Genomic DNA, 9,553 nt, shown 5'->3' with positions numbered 1-9,553 from the left:
GTTAAAAGTTTGATATAGATATGGTTTGGGCTGTAGTTTTACGTATAATACATACATCGGGATGAACAGCTATCAGAATTCAAAGGAAAAAACAATAGAACTAGATTGTTTTTATGAGAAAGAGTACAGATAAAGTGTATGATCAAATTTTAATGTTACATTAATCATTTCCCTGTTAAAACAAATACAGTTTTATTAGTATAAGAAAGTGTATAAATGTTTGTTGAGTTAGGAAGTTTCGGGGGGGAAGTTCGGACCCGATAGACCCCCATGGGCATGCCCCTGGTGTAAGGTAACCTAGAGAGGCCTAAAGTTGATAATAATACCGAGGGGGCAAAAGAGAGGCTATTTTCCATAAACGTATTTTTCCTGTGCGAAAAAGGGACATTGTAGCTAACAGGGCTAAATACATTGATCTTGAAGTTTGATAGTAAAATGATAATGATAAAGTTATTTCATGAAATTAACTTCATAATTTTTCATTTGAAAAAAAAAAAAAACAGGTGATTGACCCCGACGTGATTTGAACACGCAACCTTCTGATCTGGAGTCAGACGCGCTACCGTTGCGCCACGAGGTCTTATATGTACGCTTTTAATTTATCCATATACATTGCGAATAGAAAGAAGATGATGCAACTCGTAACGTGTGATGTTCAGTCAATTTGGTGTAAGACAAACTTTGGAATGATTGAGATAGAGAACTTGGCAACATTGGGATATGTGTCAAAATAATTTAATAAAAAGAAAACCTACACTAAACATTATTCGAAGGCCATACTGCTTATAGTTAAATGAAATTACAAAGCGTTTGTTTTGTCGCGGATGTTTTCCACTGTGATTCCATAGTTTAATTCGTGTCACCCACCACTTGGGAGCGTTCACAAACAGGAATTACACTTTTACCTCTGTTTCCTGTTTGGTGAGATACCCGCCCGGAGGTTTCAGTCACACTACCTGATTGATTCCGTTTTACTTTTTTTTTATTCTTGTTTGTGCGTTGTTGTTGTTAAGTTTATTTTATAGATCATTGGACGCATTTATAGATCATTTAGTAAGTTTTCTCTGAAATCACATTTTCGTTTTTTATTTAAAAAAAAGAAAGAAAAGAAAACAGAGGTCACATTGAAAAAGATAAAATAACGCTATTTCTACTGGTTGATCATAAAAAATAGTGTGACTTTAAAATGAACAAACTAGCTTGTTATTCATGCCCATACCTAGGGAGAACAGTTGTCAAAGTTCGAAATGTTTGACATATGCTTTGTATGGAAGTCTAGGATAGTTTCCCTATAAGAATAGCTACTTCAACTTGCACGTCAAACTATTCAATGTGGCCCCTAAGTCAGTTGGCAATTAGCAGTTATCAGTCTTGTTTCACAATAGTAGCTACTTGCTTATAGCACTAGTTCCCATAATTCAGTTGACGCTATCAACGATGACACTATTTCCTGTCGAAGATCACGACAACATGGCGACCATCATAAAGAGTTTTAAAACTAACTATTGTTTCAACTTTGTTGCCAGCAATCTTCTTTCTTCTACATTTTTGGATATTTTTTTTCAATTTTGACCCTTTCTTTATGATGTGTGGTTTATTTTAATTGTATTTAGTACTACGATTAATGTGTAATATGTGCAATTACGTTACGTCTATTTCAACTTCTACATTTGGACCGACAGACTCAGACATGAATTTATGACATATTAGTTGCAGCATAGCTGAGACGCTTTTTCTATCTAATTCAATATTTTATTTTTTTAACAAACTTATTTACGTAGAGGAATTGGTCTAAATGCTTCTCATAATGGTTTCGAAGAAAGAAAAACTAAAATTCTCTCTCGTATTAGGTGAAGTTATTGTGTGAGCCCTACTCTAGTTGAGAAACAATGAATACAAGCTTCTCATGTTAGAGGTCTGCACGGGTCGTAATTTTTAGCCGACCCGTGAATTTACAATGTGAGGCTCGACCCGACTCCGAAATATGTTTTAGCATTTAGATCCGAGCCCGGCCCGAGCTCGTGTGATAATCAAATGAGCCCGAAATAAGCCCGAAATACAGAAACTTAATAAATTAATGCAAAATTACATTTTTATTTACAGCAGTTTGAGGTTTAATTTTGCAGTTGTGCTTTAAAAGTTCTCCAGAAAGAACGGTGCAATATATATCGTTGTACAGTATATTTACAAAGTTAGGCCCGAAAAGGCCCGAGAAATAGTCTATAGTTGTATATTTAAACATTCACGCCCAGAGCCCCGGCCCGGGCCCGAAGTGATGTATGCTTTGTAGGCCCGATCCCATGCAGACCTCTGTCTCATGTACCTAATGAACTCGTACAAAATTATCTACATAATAGCCTTTTGTTATACAGCAAATGTGATGGAAGCATGACCATAATTATAGGGATGCTGTTGAATTGTTTGTTAATCGTTCTCCAAACATCGCATCGCCACGTCGTGAAAGTATTCGGAAATTGAATAAAAGATTTGAACAGACCGGGTCAGTAGCAGTACTTTCTCGTTCAGGTACGTAGGCCTAAATCAACTTTATACAGAAGATAATTTAAACGTCGTTACTCAATGTTTTGCACATTGACCAACAAAATCAGCGAGAAAATGCTCAATAAGTATACTTTAGTAGTTTCTCTCTTTATTATTATTATTATTATTATTATTATTATTATTATTATTATTATTATTATTATTATTATTATTATTATTATTATTATTATTATTATTATTATTAAAATGTCAACTGTATCACTTTTGGTTTATAGACAATATTTCTTATATAGACCCATCCTACATCAAAAATTCAATTTTGGCAACTCGTTCCTGGACCAACCCGTAGATCAACATCTGATATACCGGTAATCATATCCATGGGTAAGCTTCGTGACCTGTTCAATAGATAGGAACAGCAATGATTTCAGTGGGTGGCACAGGAGGATATTTTTTCCTGAGCTACAAAATTCGTCCGGAGCATATCTCCGATTGTTTCCAACGAAGATTACTAGAATTTTTTAGTGCTACTTTTACCTTTTCGTGTATTGTGGCCCTCTCACGAGAAATCTGAAATCTACTGGACATGAAAATATTCTGATATATATTGCTTGTAAAAAGAATTAAATATAATAGTGCTATTTGCAAGTCAAAATTCCTTAATTTTGTCGGTAAGGGCAATCATTTTTAGATTACGTGCCGTACAGAGAAGTAAATTATCATACTAATAACATAGCAATTGTAATAACCGTACAATTTCAATCTACGGAATGAACTAAGTAGGTACTAGGTTTAGCAATGCTTACAGATCAGAAAAAACTGGCAGGTTTGTCTATCCAAGGGCGGATCCAGGACGGACTCCTGGGAGGGGGGGGGGCGATGGGTTGTAATACTGGTACTTAGAGCTACTTTTAAGAGCTCCAAACTGTGGGATGGGCTTTACTTATATATACTTATAAAAATAAAGATTTGTCTCCTGAGGGCGATAACCTCGATCGCCTCCCTCGATCCGCTCCTGTGTCTACCTATTTTCATTCGTAAAGCAGCCGTGCAAATTAAAGACACCATTAGAAATAATTAATCAAAAATTAAAATTCTTTCACAAATCATCTGTATAATACATAATATTATAGTCTATCTATTAGTGACTTTCTATTTGCAAATATGGCTATATTTTGAATAGTTTATTGCAAGCAACAACCGTCATGCATGTTTTTCACATCGCTTAACAGAAAGTGTAAGGATATTGGTTACCGATACATGTTTATTATTATTGTTATTATTATTATTATTATTATTATTATTATTATTATTATTATTATTATTATTATTATTATTATTATTATTATTATTATTATTATTATTGCAGGAAATCATCGTGAAGTGGATCGCCGATTAAATTTCGTACGTCTTGGAGGTTCTTCAATAGTGAACGCTCCATCATCACAGCACAAGGCGTTTCAATAATTTTAAGAAACGGGTAGCACCAACACGAAAGATTATACTGCGTGCTGTTCACAACTGAAAACGAGGACAAAAAACGGTCCCCTGGGAGACCTCGACCGTCATACTGCAGTAATGTCAATGACAATCCATCGATGATACTTTTGGGGACACTTCATCTCCAGAGTCGGTGATATCCGCTGGCCACTCAGGTCCCTCAATCTAACTCCACTAGACTATTTCCTGGGGGGGGGGGGTTATCTAAAGAAGAAGGTATACACCACAAACACCACTATCACAGTCGGTAATAAATGTTGTGTTCAACATGCTTCATGAATACATTTTAAATGTGTTCCACCCTATATATTTGCCACAGAAACTTAGTTTCGCAAAAGTAGAGGCCAGGTAAAGGCATAGCGAACGAAGCTAAACAAGTAGCACAGGGAGTATCCGAAATCTCTGTTGTTACTAGATCGAAGTATTTCCGTTTTACGTTCCACAGTTGTGGCGGCTAGGCTAAAAGAGACGGTGATGATGAGAATGAATGAAATAGTGGAATGAATAAAATGGGAGGAAACGGAAGAACTCCGAGAAAACCCTCGTACGCGGTATTTGTCCACAACAAAGCCCACTTGGTGCAAGCTAAGATCACACTAATGATTCCCTCCACCAGAAGTAAACTATCTTCCACTTAACCATCGCGGTCCCCTCGTTGTTATTTAGCTATATGTTCTATTGGATTTTTACCTATAAGAAACAAAATGCGTATATATTTGGAGACACAATTGTTATGATTCCCCTGAACGTCATCTGTACCAAATGAGCGTAATGTCATGTTAACTAGTATAGATCTTTTCCAAAAGGTACAAATATAACAATTTTGAACATTCATTGTAACGGATGCTGCCTGTTGCTTTCCGAGATACTACCCATTTTCTGCTTTATTATTCTAACGTTTTATTTCTGTCACATACAGAAGTTTATTTCTTATATTTATGTCTTTCGACGCCGAGTATTCAATTTTACTGTATATTTGTCAAATTGTTGTGCCTTTAAGCTTAATCTGCACCATCATAGTTATTGCAGTCATAGCCAAGAAACAAAATTGATCATTAGGCCTATTTAAAACTTATGTCTCTTGAAACTGTCTTCTTTTCTTTTCCCCGGAAACTAAAATTTAAACTTTCTTAAATAAGAAAGGAAGAGAGAAAGAGAGAGAGAGAGAGAGGGAGAAAAAAAGGACAGAAAAGCAGTGCTGCCAAGTGTTGTAGAAAAATATTACAAGAAAGACCAAGTTAATGTAGACAGCTGTGAAGGTTCGTTACCCATAATATCGTTTTTCTCAGGTCATTACAAAAAAAAAAAAAAAAAAAAAAAAAAAGCAAATAAACATTTTGTGTAACTAAAAGATAAAAATGAAAGTTAAAGAAACATTAGATAAAATACTAACGAAAAATTACAGTAGTAGGGGGAAACTGGCAAAAACAAAAAATAGCAACCAAGTGAATTACTTGGTCATTTGTTTCGCCACAACTTTTCGCAAAACAAACTAACTTTTTACCCCTCCTCCTATTTCCTGAAGAAAATTTAATGGCTAAAATTACGGTGTTTTCACGTCAGTTAAAGTCAGTTCAAGAAACAGTACAAATATCATGGGATGACAGTAATATTACTAGTTTTTATTTACGCAGTAAATAATCCTTTATATTTGCAACTCTCAAATTATATACAAGAGTATGTTTACACTTGTGATGTATTATTACTATTATTGTGATGTTACTTTTACAACAATGTATTGACTATAAGGTGTATGCGTGGCTTAATGAAATGAAATATCTCATGTTCCATGTTTGTATCCTGTATGTAACACACATATATAATTAAATTAAATATCCTAGTTCGATTAAAATTACTTTAATAATCACCAAAATTTACAACGATAATTATTTCAATAAACTATTTTTGTCACTTTTAAACTTTGTATTTCCGTAATAGGCCTATTTATCATTAACTTTACAGAAATTAAAAATACACTTTAATCACTTAATGGCTATTTCATTTATTATGCAAGGCGCATCCGGAGAGTAAGTTTCCCACGTGTCCCATAGCTAGGAAGCCGTATGTTGAGCGAAGCGACTGCGTGTACGTGAGAGAGTAAGGTCCTAGCATGGCACATGCACTAGCGGAACTTCTCTAGTGCTCTCAGTAGCGTCGTGGCAGTGGTTGAAGATGGACGTTCCTATTCCAGCTCCCGCCGCGTGTGAAGTGCGAGCAGTGATAAAGTTTTCGAATGCACAGGGCATAGCACCAATCGAAATCCATCGTTAGCGGTGCCAGGTTCGTGGGCCTAACGGCATGAGCTAGCAGTTCCTGCAGATTTTCCGCTCCTTATTGCACACCACTGTCACGGAGTGCCTGTTGATCAAGAAGTTTTGCGTTGAAGCAACTGACCCTAGAGCACAAAGCAAGGCACACAGGGTCAGCATTGACATTTTTGCAACGCAATTTTCAATCACTGCCACGACACTACTGAGAGAATTAGGGAAGTTCTGCTGGCGCATGCGCCATGTTAAGACCTTACTCTCCCACGTACACGCAGTCGCTTTCCGCAACATACGGTTTCCTATCTATGGAACGCGTGGGAAACTTACTTTTTGGATGCGCCTCGTACCTTCAACAGCATAAAGAAAACAAGTTTAAACAAGTCTGGCCACAAGATTTGTTATCATAAGTTACCAGACTATGGTCTTTGTTGTCCTAAAACTAAACATACATAAACGTTATCGTTGGAATCCTTTAGGAGGCTAAAGGGGACAGATGAATAATGGAAGTTAATGATTATGAAAGAATTAGTAGTATAATAAAGTCTGGTGAACAGTTAAAAAAAATATATCATGCATTAGAAGTTCCCATTTTCTCCGATAGATGTTAACAGCTGTAGTTGATTTGCTGCCATCAAACGACCCAATATGTAACTTCTACTACCTTTGTTTCAATAATAGAAAACAGTATATAAAAAGCTACCGTTAAAGTCACAGTTACCCGTGTAAAGATAAATTAAATTTCTTCATTAACTAAGTAGGCCCAGATAATTGCTCTAGCTATCTATTGTGAAAAAAAGGAGAATTTTTAAAAAAATCATTTTCAAGACTTATCGTATTAAGCCGTCAACATGTTATTCACAGATTTACTCCATTAACAATCTCGGCCGAGATATTTTTAGGTACTTATTGCCAAAGAAAAAAAATCGTTTTAAGTCGGAGAGGACTAGTGTGGTTTATAAGCCTAATTTGCATTTAATTTGTCAAATATGTCACTATAACCCGCCTCTTTAACCCTTTTAAGACTACCACTTTTTGAGGTAAATTTTAGACTTTCACTCAAACAGCTACTGCTTCCTTACTATTTCCCTGACAGCACAGGATGTGCTAGGCATGTGCCATTTAGGTGTCCCAGTTACTTTTTAGGCACTCGACACTTGACACATATGATATTCATGTGCAAAGTATGTACTTAGCTACCTACAGTTTTAGCTACTTGTTACACCTAATTGATATTTGCAGCTATGTACCACAAATATAGCATTTATATACCTGACTCAGTTTCGCACTCTAACAGTCATTTGTTTTTATGTCGTCACTTAGGACATATATCTGTCACCTTCTAGGTACGTTCTTTAGGTACATACTGTTTCAAATACCCTAACAGCACAAGATGTGCTAGGCATGCGCCATTTAGGTGTTCTAAATTCATCTCCCACATTTGATGCATTTGTTGCTTCTTTTTCCAAGCGATTGTATACTAGAAACAACCAACGCATCAACTTTATTAGACGGCAACTGTTGCCGATCATTTGAACGTGAATATGGAAGAAAGTACATAGACAGTTGTCATTTTATTATAAAATTACATGGCGAGTAGATTTTATCTGATCCCAAACGGTTATCGTCGAATATATGCGGTTAAAGGAGCACTCTGATTAGCCAAATTCAAAAGACCTCAACAATGTATCCATCTTCAAGCGACCTTCTCTTCATCGCCTTCGTGGCCAAGTCGGAACAGCACGCGGCTAGTAATTCCAAGGTTGGTGGTTTCCGCCCATCCTAGGGTACACTCGTTTTTTTTATTTGTTTAGTGTTTTTTTTTACTTACCTTAATGTAAACACATTACGCATATAGGCGATTTAACATATTTTGGGATAGTAATTTTGTGGTTCATTGACGCTTACGGCATGGGTAACATACCTAGAACATACTAGGCACGTTCCCCAGGTACATGTAGGGCATGTGCTTAGGGTAGGACATAGACTGTGACTATCACTTGCCATCTATGTGATTTCTCTCTCAGAGTTACATAAGGCACATACTGGACACATTCCCATGTACCGGAGGGAACATGATAGGCATATGCCTGCGTGCTGTTAGGGTTATTGTAGGATCATGATTCATACCTCGTTTCTTTTAGGATAGATCATACTTTCCAACGATATCACTCTCTTGTCCGTATTATTCACCAGAAGCAAGATTTTTTTTAAAGAAAAGATATATTTAAAAAAAAAAATCTTTCGAAATTTTTGTGCCCCTCTGACTCGGGCCTGGGTTCATGTAGGGATTTAAAAAAAATATGTTGTTATGTACATAATATGTGTGCAAACTTTGTTCTTGTATCTTGAAAATTGAGGTCGGGAGAAATTTTTGAAAGTCTGAAGATGACCCATTTTTTCATATATGTGTGTGTATGCATATAAGCTTATATATGCAAATACTTCAAAAATGTACTTCGTCATTACTATTTGATCTAGAGTCATGGTTCAAACGCCATTTTCTTCAGTATAATAAGCCCTTTCCAACGGTATTACTCACATGTCCGTATCATACATCTGAACCGGAAAATAAGGGAAAAACCTGGAAGTATTTTTGAAAATCCAACCAAAATATTTTGCCCCTCTGGCCTAAGCCTGGGTTGACGTAGGGATCTGATTTAAAAAAAAAAAAGAACGTTGTTATGTGCATAGTACGTGTACAAAATTTCAATCTTGTATCTTGAAAACAAAGGGGGAGGAATTTTTGAAAATTTGAATTTAGGCTCTCTCCCTATATACACACACTCACATATATCATATTATAAAAATTTACTGCGTCATTACTACTTGGCCTAGGGTCATGGTTCAAATCATTTTCTTTAGTATAATAAGCCTTTTCCATCGGTACCCTCACAGGTACGTATCGTATATCTGAACCGGAAAAAACGGATTTTTTTCTGAAAAAAAAAAACGCCCCCTCGGAACACTTGTACCCCTCGTGCCCGGATCCGGTTTCACGTAGGGATTTCAGAAAAATTTGAGAAATACCCGAAGGTACATACAATCCGTATGCAAAGTTCCAGTCTGATATCGCGAAAACTAAAGGCGTGGAAAATTTTCGAAATTTGCCTTAAGAAAAAATAAAAAAGGTCACGCCCCTCCGTCCCCACTTGGCGCCGCCAAGTTGACCATCCGGTTTCAAAACGCATGTGGGATGTTCCTTGGTCCATCCTTGACTTGACTAATAATAATAATAATAATAATAAAAACGATTTAAATACCTGTTATAGAATCTAAAGCGGTCG

At 36.2% G+C, this 9,553-nt stretch overlaps 1 non-coding gene across 1 annotated transcript; it reads right to left on the bottom strand.

Annotated features, from left to right (window-relative positions):
- Nucleotides 1-508: 508 nt before the first annotated feature.
- TRNAW-CCA (transfer RNA tryptophan (anticodon CCA)) lies at nucleotides 509-580 on the bottom strand. Its single transcript has one exon. It is a non-coding gene; the product is annotated as a tRNA-Trp (tRNA).
- Nucleotides 581-9,553: the final 8,973 nt, after the last annotated feature.

Source organism: Thermobia domestica, chromosome 7, assembly GCF_964235325.1.
Source record: "Thermobia domestica chromosome 7, izTheDome1.hap1.1, whole genome shotgun sequence".
Classification (NCBI taxonomy): domain Eukaryota; kingdom Metazoa; phylum Arthropoda; class Insecta; order Zygentoma; family Lepismatidae; genus Thermobia; species Thermobia domestica.
The sequence above is the reverse complement of the archived record's forward strand: the minus strand, read 5'-3'. Positions and strand labels throughout refer to the sequence as shown.